The sequence below is a fragment of the Mirounga angustirostris genome, unplaced genomic scaffold (genome assembly GCF_029215605.1).
Source record: "Mirounga angustirostris isolate CCGP_5_RB_7025 unplaced genomic scaffold, mMirAng1.0.hap1 SCAF_8, whole genome shotgun sequence".
Taxonomy (NCBI): domain Eukaryota; kingdom Metazoa; phylum Chordata; class Mammalia; order Carnivora; family Phocidae; genus Mirounga; species Mirounga angustirostris.
The window spans coordinates 53,363,397-53,379,448 of NW_026991716.1; the positions used below are offsets into that span (position 1 = coordinate 53,363,397).

Consider the following 16,052-nt stretch of genomic DNA (forward strand, 5'->3'; position numbering starts at 1 on the left):
TCTTTGGACCAGTGCTTGCAAAAAACAAGCAAAAAACATAAAAAAAAAAAAAGAAGGTATAAGAGAGGAATAATTTGAAGGTTACAATTATCTGCAACAAGAATAAGAGATGATAAATCATACTAACTGCTTCTAACTAGCTAATGCTATGCTGGCTTTCTCTTAGGAGTTCCAGGCAGCGAGAGAGACAAAAACAAACATGGGTGCCCGCTGAGACAGAGGGAGAAGTCACCTTCTCATCCAAACTGACCTATGTGATGGCACACGGTGATGCTGGGCCTAATCCGTGACTTCTGTGCCCGCTGCATTCCATAACAAGTCCTCGATGTCGGCATCCCGATTGAGCTCGTTAAGCTGAGATCTGAATGAGGGAGAACTGTAATTCTCATCCCGTGGTTCTGTGGGAGGAGAAAGTAGCTCCCTAACTCCAACCTCCCCATCTTTCATCCCCTGATAACCCAGAAAACGATCTTTATGAACTGAATCGAAGACATGCAGCCTAAACAACAGGCCTCAGTGACCGCTGGGAGCCATCCGTTTCACATGCGTTTATTAAATTCTGGAAATAAATGTGACAGCTAAAATTTTTATCAAAATAAATCTGAATTCGTAGCCTTGGAGTAGGCCTTAAAACAACTCAAGGTCCTAAAATCTCAGGGCATTTGAGCTCTGCCTGTACTAATCAAAAGAAAAGGGAGTTTCCTTATTTTTAAGGTAAACCAAGAATCTAGTAAACTCTAACTGGAACCTACCAGTCTCCATTTAAGCTTTCTTTACAGCTTACTCTCCCTTACTGCTATTTAAATACTCTGAAAATAGGGGCACCTGGGTGGCCTCAGTTGTTAAGCGTCTGCCTTCGGCTCAGGTCATGATCCCAGGGTTCTGGGATGGAGCCCCGTGTTGGGCTCCCTGCTTGGCGGGAAGCCTGCTTCTCCCTCTCTGCTGCTCCCCCTGCTTGTGCTCTCTCTCTCTGTAAAATAAATGAATAAAAATCTTAAAAATAAATAAATAAATACTCTGAAAATAGGTAATAAAATAAAGTACTAGGTATGGTTTTGCATGGTTACTAGACTGTCAGCCCTTTCGAGGGCTGGCTCCATGGCTTTAAATCTTTCCTCCTCCCCTACAAAGGTGCTTTACAGGTGCAGAACATTCAGCAAATACTTCTTGAAGATATTTGTAACATAAAAGAATTCAGCCTCTTAAAATTTCATCATTATGCTTAAAATAAAGCAGCAAAGTAGATATAGGAAAGTAAACAAGATCCAGAAGATTAATTTGGCTTTGCAAAGATGAATGTGACTGATTTTATAAGCAACCTCATTAATAAATATTTATTGGGTCCTTCCTGGTGACGTGGCCCTGGTCTTGGTAGTACAGATTACATACTCGTTAGTTCCATGCACTCTGCCGAGACAGGATTGACTGCGTCTTCCCAAATGAGCCCCACACTTGCCTCTTCCTGGGAACAGTATGAATCATTTACAACAGTTAGCATTGAAAAGCACAGTGGATGTGGTAGCATTTATTATAAAACATACTCATTTGAAGCAGGAATTGTTCTGCTAGCAGGGGCACAACCCTTTGTAACGTCCCTTAAACAGTTTTTTTTATGAAGATGGAACTTTCATTTTTTCAGTAGCTACCAAGTGCAATGCTTGAGTACCTTTCCTCATTTGTTTTTCATCATGTATCACTACCCAGAGGCCATCATTAGCTAATTTGCTGATTTATGGTTGCAGTTCATGAGCTTTAAACAATGCTAACCCACTTTTGTTCCTTCCTCTGTGCACAGGCAGATGAAGAATGTCTGTCCTTTATATTCTTAGCTGTGTAAAGAAAATGCACCTCGCCCTATGTGTTCTTGGCTTCTATGACACCTGAAATTTCTGCCTTATTGCTTTCCTGCCGGATCTTAACTGAAAGCGATGTTTACCTAGCTACCCAATCTGAAAGCTGCTAAGGTTCTTTGTGCTGTCACCTCTGACAAAACAAGGTCAGAGTGCCGGTTTAGCATGTGAATCTAATAGCTATTACTTAGGCAGTATTACAGTGACATACATACTGAAGAGCAAAATTGATTACTGCTGTGTAGGCTGACAGGGCCTGGCATCCCGGCTGTGTGAGGCATGTTTTCATTATTCGATGAGACACAAATGTTCACATTCAAAACTTGTTGTGAATAGTGACAGTCTATATTCCCTTTGCGTGTGTGACCCAAATTTCACAGTGAAGAGGGGAGAGATTCTGATTGCTTCCTAATCCCGACTAAGTAGTTGTGTCCCATATGTCGAAAGAGCGAGAAGGCGCCAGCATGCAACGGGCATAAGCGTGCTTCTAAATTTGCTGACAAAATACGCCCATCAGACGGACAAGAATAAGTGCTGACGAGGGGATGGAGTAATTGGAACCCTCACACGTGGCTGGCGGGAATATAAAATGGTGCAGTTGCTTTGGAAAACAGTCTGGCAGCCACACAAAGAGTTAAACACAGTCATATAGTACGACCCGGGGACTCCACTCCTGGGTATATACCCAGAGAATTGGAAATATATCCACACAAAAGCTTGTGCACAAGTGTTCATAGCAGCATTATTCCCTACAGCCAAAAAGTGGAAACCACTCAAATATCCGTCAACTGATGAATGGATAAACAAAATGTAGCATGCTCACACAAGGGAATATTGTTCAGCCCTAAAAAGAAGCGAAGTACTCACACATGCCGCAACATAGGTGAAACTTGATACATTATGCTAAGTGAAAGAAGCCAGACACTATAAAGGCCACAGATAGGATTCCATTTTTATGAGATATCTAGAATAAGCAAATCCACAGAGACTGAAGTAGACCAGCATTGGCCAGCATCTGAAGGGAGAGCAGACTGGGCTGTGAACGACTGATAATGGGCATTGTTTCTTTTAGGAATGATAAAAATGTTCTAGAATTAGTTTGCAGTGTTGGCTGCACAACTATAAATATACTAAAAACCACTGAATTTACACTTTAAAAAGATTTAGGTTATGGTTTGTGAATTATATCTTTAAAAATGCACATTATTATTGATGCCTTTGTGTGCTAAGCATCTTCGGATTAGACATTGTTAGGCCATTATTTTTCCACATGCTCATAGAAAGCTTATTTGGACTAATTTCTTTTAAGAAGAATTTCAAGTATAAAAACCACCATTCTACATTTTTATTAAAAATCCCAGGATTCGGTTTTAAAAATATAATTTCTTAAAAAGATTGATTTCTTTATGTGAAAGAGAGCACGTGAGAACATGGGAACGGGGGAGGGGCAGGGAGAAGGGAGAGAGAAAATCTCAAGCAGATTCCCCACTGAGAACGGAGCCCTACCTACCAACCGACATCGATCCCACAATCCTGAAATCATGACCTGAGCTGAAATCAAGAGTCGGACGCTTAATGAACCGAGCCACCCAGGCACCCCTTAAAAATATAATTGCTAATGTACCCAATTATCATTTGATCTATCACATTTGGTATTTTTTACCTCTCTTTTTATTGAATGAACCCCTAATTCTCTTTGTTTGAATTTCTTTAATGTGCTTAATATGGCAATCTTTTCTGTTTAAGATAATGAGAATGAAATCATTGTTAACATTCACACTCGTTTAAAAATCTGAGCTTTTTTTTAGTTTATTCTATTGCCTTTGGGTAGGGGAGGAAGGAATGGGATCACGCTGTGATCCCATTTGTGATTCTATTTCTGGAAGTCCAATAAAAATAGAGTTCTATCTTTCAGACAAAAATAACTACATTTTGAAGGCCTCAGATACCATATTTCTCAAAATCTATTCCATGATTTCAGATACTTTATTACCTTTCACTGGGACTGTAAAAATGATCTCCTAACTGGCATGGGCTATTCCCGCCCCACCTCTTTAACTTATCCTACACATTTAATCTTCAAAGCACATTCTGTTACAGAGTTCCTCTCTTCAAAAACCTTCAATACGACCTTAGTATAATTTCCAAGATGGTATTTGGCTTTTCTTCCTACCACATAACCCATTAATTCCTATATGTGCCTTATATTGCAGCCAGATATGTTCCTTCCTCTTTCCTATTTTCTTACATATTCTTGTCATGATCCTTGTGATCTCCTACTGTCTAGAATCATTTCACTTCACCCAGGCCTGTTGAGATTCCATCCTTTTCTCAGGGCTTAAGTCCATCATAGGTAACACGGAAATCTCATGAAAGCAGAAACTTTGTTGGCGCGAGCCAAGCTACTCATGCTGTTTGACAAAGTCCAAGTATGGGGGACGATCCTGAAAACAGGAGACGCCACAGCTGGCTCCTGCTATTCTCTTTCATTTTGTTTATGGCAATCTTTATAATTGTGGGAATATTTCTGGGCTGGCTCCTGCCATTCTTTTTCATTTTATTTATGGCAATCTTTATAATTGTGGGAATATTTCTGGGGTTTCATGGTAAAGTGACTACTCATCTTAGTTATGCCTATCTAAGCAATCATAATGAAACTAATTCCACGAAGAATTAGTTTCTATAGAACAAAATAACAAAACGGTCACACTCTGTCTAGCACCTTTCTCTTTGCATACTGTTTTTAGTTTTAGCGAAAGCCAATAAGCGGAAATCAATAAAGGTCAGGTTAATCATTACAAAGGAAAAATGAAAGAAGGCTATGGCTGTAATCCAGAAAATGATCTAAGATTTGGAAAAACAAAAATATCCTAACATATAAATAAAGTTCCTCCGAGGCTGTCAGGAGGAAACGCTTGCAACCTGACCCTATGTCTGTGTCTCCTCATTCGCCGACGCCGTCCTTTCCTACGAGAGACAGACCCCGGCTGGAGCTGAACTCCGGCACTTTGTCTTGTTCCTTAGTGTAACCCCAGTAACTAGAATAGTGCCTGACACAAAGTAGAAATTCAAACAAGAAAGAAGTAAATAAGTAAGTAAATAGATAAAATTAATTTATGGGTATTAAAGAGGGCACGTTCTGCAAGGAGCACTGGGTATTATAAACAAACAATGAATCATAGAACACTACATCAAAAACTAATGATGTAATGTATGCTAATTAACATAACGTAATAAAATAAAATTTAAAAATAAATAAATAAAAAAGAAAAGAAATTAATTTATGGTTAAATGAAGGAACTAATAGCTTCTATATATCCTTGATATTCTAATTCTCTCTTCTTCTGCAATTATATAAAACTACTTTTTCATTGTACTTAATATTCTAATATACGTTTTACTTGAATATTTATCTTTACCTTCCTTGTCCCTCATTCATTTCTTATTTCCAGCATTTTAATTTACCCCGCCTTGAACGTGGGGGTAAACGTGGTGTTCAAATTTTGTTCATTACATTAATCAACAAAGCTCAATATCCCTACTTTAGAAATTGTATCTACATTTGTGTCCCTTACAGGCTGGTTTACATGAATATTACATGCTTAGGAAGAGAAAATTTACTTAACAGCAAAGAAGGTAAACCCTAGGAATTTTAATTAACTAATTAAATTAAATTTGTTTATTTAATATGATATGTGTCATGATATACTTTCTTTGGGAACTGTGGATTTTATAGAATATATCTGTTTAAAATAAGTATGACTGGCATGAGCCCACACAAATAAAAATCATTCAAAAAAACTTGTGGCTTTCGGAGGCAAACATGTATATTAGAAGCATTTTCCTACTTGGACAGTAGTACGTTCTGGCAGAGGGTATATCACTTGCCAGTTCTGATTCACCTTTGAGATCAGAGTTGATGCCAGTGGAATTTTAGAATATGTCTCACTAACTGCTGTTGGCTGTGGATGTGGGGAAACTAAATCTAAGCTCTAAATCTCTCTCCATCATTCTTTCAAAGGAACAGTAGTAGTGGTTCATAGAAGCTGTACATCCTTCGTGTCCTTCATATTCCTGTAATAACCCTAGGGGAACATAGAACAAGTTCTAGACTACTGGTCAAATTATATTTCGCCTGGATAATACTTTATATGTCAATTTATAAGTGAATTTCTCATGTAACAGGGACTCTAAACCACCGTCGCTACCCTTATTTACCCCCAACCAAAGCAGCTCCAATTCCCATATAATGAATCATATTGCCGTGTCCCATATATGCGTCACTGCCTTCTTGCTTGGTCACAAAGTGCCTGGTTGGTGTCTCTCTGTTGCCCCTGAGGTAAAAAAGTCTGCCTGAGCTGAGTTTTGCTCTCTTTTGAATATTTCTCCATTTAAATATGTTTCTATCTCAGAAACTAGAGTTAACACTTAAAAATACTACTTGCAAACACAGTTTTCTCTATCCACTACGAAGTCCTGCAGTAATTACAGAGATTTATAATTCAATTCTCAAGACTAGAAGATACTCCTTATAGGCTTTAAATACCTGTATAAGGTAAGGACTCCAAAAATAAACGCTGCAAAATCTGGTGGTTCTAAAACTGTAAGATAAAGCCCTTGCAAAAGAAATATACCTGATAAACACAGGCCGTTATTGAGTCAGTTGTAGCATGAAAACAGCAAAACATTGAAAAAATTACATTTACAATAATTTTTCCTTCAGTGTCTTTTAAAAATAGAATAAAAGTGTTATTTTGTTCCAGTGAATGACAGTTATGGCAATTCATGTATGATGGTTGTTAGTGCGGTAGAGACGCAGAGTAAATAAATTATAGCTATCATAGTTTTCCTGAGAAAGGTACCTTCATGTCAACATTTACTGAGTGAAAATTTCTTTTTATATAAAATGTATTATGGTCATTTAATACAAACCACAGGAACTTACCTAGATGAAGAAAGTGGTTCTAACTTTCCTTTTGTCTTAGAAGGTCACACAGTGTTTCTCCCGGTGTTTACCTACTACAGTGTAAGGACAAACACAAATTAAAAATAAGAAGCTAGCTTGTTCCTGGTGAAAATAAGGGATTTCCTTCCCCTCTTTTTCTCAGAGTATTTACTGTGAAAACTTGTGATTCTAAATACTTTGTCCTCTCTTTGAAATATGTATAAACCCTTTTGAAGACCAGATAGGACTTTTGTCAGCTTTATGACCCAGGGATGTCTTTCTCAAGGATCCAGGAGTCATCTGTGAAATGTAAACATCAAGGGAGAGGGCACCCCTCTCTCCCAGTTTCTGTGGGAAGGTAGGAGTGTAACTTTGGTGGGTGCCTTGCTCCAAGTTGCAAAACTACCTGCAGTCATAAAGATATGAGAAGTTTGTTTTTCCTCTGGATAAAGCCAATTAGGCAACATGGACGGTCACTCCAACAGCCAGATAAAATTCAGATAAACTTGACAAATGGTGCTGTCAGTTGCTCTCACTGGAGGGCTAGGTATTGTTTATCTTGGAAACCTATGTGGGATGGGTTGTATCTACTTGGCTATATAAAAAGGTGAGATTTCTTTCTGTTTTTGCATTCTTATAGTGGATTGCCTGTGGTGTGCAGCACATTCTGGTGTAATGCTTATTCAATAATAAAACTGGCTTGTTTTTCTATACTATGTTTGTAGAAAGGATTTCTGTATTGGGAGAAGATTTTGCTTTTAATTATATTTCCCCCAACAATTTGGAAGTTATTAATAGATAGAGGTATGTTATTTCGGAGCAGTAAATGTAACCATTTAATTGTATTCCACAGGTTAGAAAACATTTGATAAAGTTTTTTAAAATGATTGCTTCTGCTTAATGTTATAAACTGATTTTATGTTGTTACATTGAGAAATCACTGCCCGCCTATAACTGGGATTCGTTCGATACTTTTACATTCCTCTTCCTCTTGGTTTACTGACTGGCACACTTTTGGTAATCTCTAACCCCCAGTCTCTAGCCAACCATCTGTTACCATACTAGCTCCTAAAGTTCAGTTTAGTAAGCAACTGCTTGAGTATCTTTATGTGCCAGGCTCTCCACAGGAGTTACAGGTGCAAGACAAGGCAAGATGGTCATGGGCAAGTGCTTTCAGGAAACTGCTTCTTAAACAAGTCTCCTAAATCTGATGCAGGTGGTCTGCAGCCCACATTTTATGAAACTCCATTTATGAAACTTACTATTCTATTTCTTTCTGCATCCAAACTCCTAAAGATTAACATATCTACAGAAAACTGCTTAACATACATGCAAGAGAACAAGCAGGTGGCAAGGTTGTATGCACCGTGCTAACAGGTAGAAAATTCCCCATCTACAAATGAAGATAGAAAGAAATGCACCGAAAAGTATATGTTAAGAGAGATGGAGGTATATTATCTCTGTACTGGATTCCTGGAGTTTCATATATCTTATCTGTTCTTCAATGCACTATAGCTCATGTCATCCCTTTAAGGAATTTCCCTGATCACTGAAACCTGAAATGCCTGGCCCACCTCAGAATCCAGCCGTCACTCATTCATATCTCTTTTGTTGTGTTTATCATAATATATCCCAAGATGTCTATATTTCCCTTTCATGCCATAAACTACTTGAAGATAGGGTAAATTTTTTTTTTTAAAGAATTTATTTATTTATTTGACAGAGAGAGACACAGCAAGAGAGGGAACACCAGCGGGGGAGTGGGAGAGGGAGAAGCAGACCTCCCACAGAGCAGGGAGCCCGATGTGGGACTCGATCCCAGGACCCTGGGATCATGACCTGAGCCGAAGGCAGACGCTTAACGACTGAGCCACCGAGGCGACCCGATAGGGTAAATTTCATATTTATATTTTCAGCCTATGTTGAGTTGAAGAGCAGACACGTGATGTATAATTTTGAAGAGTCAAATAAATGTATCTCCACATACGTTTTAATTTATGCATTTTGTTGCCAGAAAAATTATTCAAAACTTTGAAGAAAAGCAAAAAGATGAACAGCACACTCTTCAAATACCACACAGAAGCAACAGCCACCCAAGGACTATCTAGGGATGAATTTGGTTCAGCTCACTGTTTACTCTTCATTAAAGGTCCTAGATTTTGCTTGCTAACTTGTGGATTTTCTCTAGTAGAGATGCAAATAATTTTCGTCTAGTGGAACAGATAGCCATAAAGATTGATGGCCTGTTAGATACTACCAGTCTGTATCTAATTAACCAGTTTGTATGCTGCCTTGACATTTCTTTGTCAAATTGCCTATAAATACCCTCACTTCTTAAATTCTCCTTGAACTGATCACAATATCACTGCTCCCCTTATTAATTTGTGAGTTAAATAGAATCTTTGGCAAAGATTCCCATAATATTTGCCTGGCAGTAATGATTTTGCCTCTTTGAAAATTAAACTTTAACGGTAATACTTTGCTTTATTAAAAGAACTATTTCTGTTTTCAAAAATCACTTAGAAATTGCTTACATGTTAATAAAAGGTGTGCTACTTTGAAACATTTCCCTTATAAAAAATAACCTACAAAGTACAAAAACTTAAGTTTTATTCAATTAAAAATCTCTTTAATGAGCTCTAAAGTAGAGAATTTAGCATCCTTTTTGGAGGTTATTAATAATAGGCTGATTTTAACCATTACCTTGCTAGGTCTAAGAAAATGTATCTGTCCTTAGCACTGGCTTTGGATTTCAATGGTCTGACAAGTAATGTCCCTTGGAGAAAAGAGGTTTTTTGTTTTTGTTTTTGTTTTTAAACTAAATCTTTCCCAAAGACACAGAAGGAGCTTTCAATGAGATTCATAAAATGCTATTAATATGAATCACAGACCACAATTAAGCCCCTTTAGAATTTTATAGTAGATAAAGACCTGTTAAGATCTCCGTTGTGCTTAAAGGTTTGCTAGACCTAACCTTCACCATGTGGTGGAAACAGAGAATTGCATACTGCACAGTTGTCATTGTGGGAAAATCCATGGCTCACTGACTGGGAGGGAAGTACCAATATCCAAGGACCATCCGAATGTCCATGAGAACACTAATATAAATGCTGAGTCCAAAATCTCGTACCCACACATCAGACTTCCAATATAGCTCAGTTACTGTTTTAATAAACTCCCACGGCACCTGCTTTTTGACCAGCCCTACCACTATTATGGCATGCTTACCTAAGTGTGAATAACTTAGTATTTTAGGAAAAGAATTGTCATTTTTATTGTACTATTGGGAAACACATTTATACTTCTGAAAAATTAGTCTATTCCAGTTTGAAGACTTCTGTTAATATTTCCAGCTTTCTCTAGCCATGTGGATGCTGATTTAGTACCCAAGGATGGTTTGCTTATAACTTATACTAACACACTTCCACAAAGGATTTTAGGCACCCGCTCTTTGAAAAGTTCAGTCAGTCATCAGGGTCATTTGACCCAAAATTTATTTAAAACACACAAAAGTTTTTTCTATTAAAGTTGAATTACTATAATTTCAGGCCCTAGTCTGATTTCAAATATCAAATTGCTCCTCTCAATTTAGTTCAGACAGTTGCTGAGGGGAGGCTGAGGCAATGTTTCCGAAGGGAGTGGTAGTGAGTTCCCCAGGGGTGGGCCTAAGAGAACCCAGGGCAACAAGGATGCTTTAGAACACTGACCTCCCTCCTCCCTCCTACATCACTCTTGTCACAAGCCATTACCAAAGGGATTTTGTTATATGCTCTAGGCCTGTTTTTGTTGGACGAGGTTGTAAATAACTTGTCAGAGAAAGAGAAAATGCCTCTTGAATGTTCCTCTTAACCAGTCCCCTGGCCACAGCATGGTTGAGGACCTCAGGGCTTCCCTCCCTTGGCTGTTCCAGCAGCCTTCCAGCCGGTCACTCCTTTCCATTTTTTCTCTAATCCAGTCTACTCTCTGCAGTGTTGTTAGGATTAATGAACCCCAAACAAATAGGATTATTTTATTTCCTTGTCTAAAAACCTCTTCTGGAAAACTGAGCAAAAAAAGTATATACCCTATTTGCTTTAATACAGTGTAAATCCTGCCTTTTGGCATTTGGATATTATGGGCTCAACTGTGTCTCCACGAAATTCATATGCTGAAGTCCTAACCTGCCCCGGTACCTCAGAATGTGACTGGATTTGGAGATAGGGCCTTTGACAAGGTAATTAAGGTGAAATGACAATATTTTACCCTAAACTCTAAACCCTAAGCCAAGATGACTGGTGTTCTCATCATACAAGGAGATTAGGACACAGGCAACACCCAAACGGAGGGGTGTCCATGTGACAGCTACGAGAAGGCAGCCGTCAGGAAGCCAAGGAGAGAGGCCTCAGAAAAAACCAAGCCTGCTGCCTCCTCAGTCTTGGGCTTCTAGCCTCCAGAACTGTGAGGAAATAAATTTCTGTTGTTTAAGCCACCCAGTCTGTGGTATTTCGTTAAGGTAAACCTAGCAAACTAACACATATGTCTTAAAGAAACAATCACCAAGTTTCATTCCTTATATACTACTACATCAGTGAATTGGAACTCAGTCTGTTTGGCAGATAGGCAAAGATATTAATATACAATTTATTGAAGTTTAACTGAAATTATAATTATAAGAAAATGTCTATCCTCTGTATTAATCTAAGAAATGTAAACCAGAATAACACTGATTTTATCACTTGCCAAATAAATATTTTTTCCTTTTAATTATTTGATAATATCCAGTGGGATTAAAGATTACTGGTGGCAGTCTTATTTGATAGAACTTTTATGGAAAGTGATTAAGAATATTTTATAAAGAGATATAACAAAAACATAAAATGGAATGTGGCCCAGCAATTCCATTTCTCTTAAATGATTTATGGAAGTAATCTCAAAAATTGAGTGTGTGTGTGTACAGCATTGTGTTTACTTTTATTATTTATAATGAAAAATTAAAACCCCCCTACAAATGTGACCATGGTTTATTAAAGATCACTTTAATTAACTCTGCCTACCACACCCAATTAAGTAAGAACAAGCTACTAAAATGCCAAGGCCCTGTTCTCTCTACCCTTGTGCGCGCACACACACACACACACACACACACACTTTTGGGTACTGTGCTGTTAGGATGTTGCCCTTGAGCTGTGAGCTCTCAGCTGTGACCGGACCGTCTGTCCTGCCTTTGGCCTTTACAGAGCTGGTATTTGATATCTTTACTTTCCTTGGTCTTGGACTCAGCCCTTCTCGATGGACTCAGCTTTGGTTTTCTCTGCTCCTTGGGCCTTAGGTTATTTTGGTGAGTTCTTGCTTAAATTACAGCTTTCTAGCGCCTACCTCTAAATCTAATCATTGAGTTTGTTGCCTAACAAAGCTATTATTAGTTACAACTTCACAGTTTATAACCATTAAATGTATTTGCCATATACTTTAACAACTTACAGCCATTAAAAATTATGTATCAACACTACAAAATATTGTAGAAAAGTAAGAAACAGTTGCATACACATAATTACATTTGTGTGACCAAGAGCCTAGATACTGGAAGAAAGACTAGAAGGAAATGAACTAAAATATTAACAAAGTCCTTTGTCTCTTCTTTCATCCTGCTGACATCCTGGAATCTACTGAATGTAGAAATGTAATGAAAAGCAAAGGTTACTTAAGCAATTTGATATACATCGAATATATGTCAAAATACATCAAATGTATATCAACATATACATCAGATATATATATCAAATATATGTATACTACTATATACATCAAATGTATATGTTAAATATATGTCTGTAGCTCTAGCTGTATGTAAAAACACTAATTGATATACATCTACAGCAAGAATAGCAGTATTTTATATTTGCTGAATTTTATATCTGTATCCAGTAGGATGCGGGTCAGGAAACATAAACCCCCAAATAGAGGTAGTTTAAACAAGATGAAATTTCATTGCTTTTTGCCAAAAAACCAAGGTGGATGGTTTAGGATTGCTGTGGTTTTCTAAATGTCAGCTCCCTCTATACTGCTACTTTATCCCGCACAACTTTGACCTCAAGGTCGATGCAGTGGCATCTGCTTTTTCTGACAGCTGGCTGAATGAATGGAGAATCAGAGGAAGAGAATCTTTTACACTGTCTTTAGAAAGATTTTTAGAAGCCTCCATAGAACATTTTACACTGGCCAGAACCCAGTCACATGTCTCCCCCAAGCCGGGAAGGAGGACTGAGCAAGCTAGTCTCTATTTAGGATTTCCATGGTCACAGATAAATATCTATTCTTATGAAAGATACAGAGAAGAATTATTAAAGATAAAACTCACCATTTCTGGCACAGCCTCCAGAAATCTGCAAATTTCCAAATATAGTTGTTGAAGTCAAGTTGCGAAATGTTGTTCTCTCCTTGGCAATTTTACCATATACTCTAAATTTTTCTTCTGCCTCCTTATTCTATCAGCATCTCCTTTGGCTTATATCATCTTGATTTGAATTTCCTAGTGTTTTAGAATTTCATTCATTTTCTTGTCTCCTACTTTTCACTGCTAGTGAGGTGGACAACAGGTAACTGATTTGTCTGAAATCTGCTGGCTATTGTATTTCTCTGCTAATAACAGAAACAAAGCCTCCCTCATTTTTATTTCTTTGTAATAGTCACTTATTTATTTTTACTCAGGGCAGATGACTGAGTTTGAAGGAAGTTCCCCAAACCTTTATAAACCTATTTAAATGTCATCGTTTTAATTTACCTGAAAACCAGAAGAAAACTGTTGGATTTGATGAAAAGCTCATATTAGAGTTGCTGTATTTTGAAAGATATTTGTAAAGTATTTCTTATTTTAGTGGTAAGTTTTACTTGGAGAATTTCTTGTGCTTCTTAGGTTTTTGGAAGAAAATAGATTTAGGTTTCTTCCCAGGTTACTTGAGTTTGTGTGGTGTTTTGTAAAACCATCATATATATATATATCCCCCCCCACCCCCTGGTGTATTTTTTGCTAAGACTTCAATAGCAGTGACTTGTAAGACTTGCAGTTACTTAAAGAGGTCAAGGCACGCTCCTGGGGTTGCTGGAGTTAGACTGAGGACAGCAGTACAACGCAGGGGTTTTGTTAAGCCTTCTGTATTTTTACACACAGTGCTGCTGGAATGTCTTGAGAAGAAACAGTTGGGTTTGTTTTTTTTTTTTTTCTGTTTAGAATATGACAACAATTATAAGAGGCAAGCTCCTGGCCCTCTTCAAATATTGTGCTGATGAGACTGGCTCCCATCTTGCTATGGGGCACATGTAATAATATAATATGCTAATTCCAGTAATGATAATAGTGACAAATAAACTTTCAATAGGTGACTACCCTTCCTGAACTTCCATCTGCTTTTTTTTCCCTTTAAGACTCATGGATTCCGGTAATTTTCTAAATTACGTATTTCAGAAATATATGGGAAAATGTATGCCAAATAAGTCTTGGATATAATAGCATACTCATTCTTTCTACTTATGTAGTGAAATGACTACATAAATTGAGTAAAAAGAAGTTTGAGATCTGACTTTCACTATATATGTCACAAAGAATGATTAAACCTTTCTCATAAATTTCCATGACTTTTTATGATATTTTTTTTGTATAGCCATCAACTTAACTATAGCTATAGCTTAAAAATTGTCACAATCAACTAGCATTCATGGTAAAGAAGAGGCAAGTGTTGTGAAGAAATAAAAAAAAAAAAAAAAAAAACCAAGGCTGGCATTACACCTTATTTTCTTTCCATGTCTCTTCAAAATAATCTTCTCTGGATTCTGAAAGAATCTATAATCAATCTTGCCATGGGTAATGGAAGATATAACTATTTATTACATATTTAAAAAATAACCATTAGAATTGTCACAACATTTTTAAGAAAAAGTAAGATAACAGATATTATGGCCAGAGTGAACCCCAGCAACTTATACACACAGAGCTTCCCTTGTAGCTTTTGGAATTGATCAAACAGTATGATCTCATAAACCTCAAACAGGGCAATGCCAATGTGATTATAAATCATTTGTGGCAATTCCTGCTCTCTGTAATCCTTTGAAATTCTTCGTATCCAATAATCTTCCCTTCATTAAAATATAGAGTACAACATGATGTGGATTTTTCATTGACGGTGTACTTCTGTGTATATGACAAATATATTCAACTTGCTAAATGTATTATTTAAAGTTTGTATTATATTATGATACAATATCTCCTATTATATCATTTATCATGTTATGTTATAATTGTATAACCTCTGAAAAATGCCAGAGTCAACAAATACTCAAAAGTCAAGTAACAGGGACTCACCATGAAGAATTAAATGCATTCAAGACTGGCATAATGGCGTGGGTTTAAATTAGCCATACTGTCAAATAACCAGACCTATTGGGTTGCTTTTTCTATTTTTGATACAACCTAATGAGCATTTCAGAAGCATGTATTCCTATTTTCTATTCTATAATCCTTTTAACATCCATTTGTATCTGACAGGCTTAATATTGTACTTCAAAGAACCTTCCCTGTGATTAATACAACAATAAAAAACAATATATTGTAATCCAATATTTTGTTTCTTTATGATCTGAAAGGCCTAAATTTACTCATAAAGGAATATATTACTCAATATTGAATTTTTAAATTTAATTTTCTATTTTTATCAGCTAAGCAATTTAGAATCTGACATAATATAGATTGTTATTTTTAACTATTAGTTTTTTCTATATTCTACCTTCAACACCTACCCTGTAACTTTGAATTTTAGTTCAGCTTTTGATTCTGATCCTTATAAAAATCCTTATCTGCAACCCCATGTTCATAGTAGGATTATTTACAATTAGCCAAGACATAGAAACAACCTAAGTGTCAACTGATGGATGAGTGGATAAAGAAGCTGTGATATATCTCTATCTATATAGATATATAATGGAATATTATTCAACATAAAAAAATGAAGAAATCCTACCATTTGTGACAACATGGATGGATCTTGAAGGCACTATGTTAAGTGAAATGTTAGAGAAAAACAAATACTGTATGATCTCACTTGTATCTTTTATAAGTTACTAACTTCATAATGTAATATATAATAGCTAGTTTCTACATAAGAGTTATAAATTTGCCAGATTCTCTAGGAACCCATACAAGTGATATAATCTATATTGTGAATATTCAACCTACTATATAGCTGAATATATATTGTAATTTATAAATTTAAAATTATGTCTAGAGT

At 36.7% G+C, this 16,052-nt stretch overlaps 1 protein-coding gene and 1 pseudogene across 1 annotated transcript in view; both read right to left on the minus strand.

The window, feature by feature from the left end:
- LOC123837103 (actin-related protein 2/3 complex subunit 2-like) overlaps window positions 1-335 on the minus strand; it is a 97,439-nt pseudogene extending 97,104 nt beyond the window's left edge.
- KHDRBS2 (KH RNA binding domain containing, signal transduction associated 2) overlaps window positions 1-16,052 on the minus strand; it is a 567,314-nt gene that overhangs the window by 147,216 nt on the left and 404,046 nt on the right. The window lies entirely within an intron of this gene.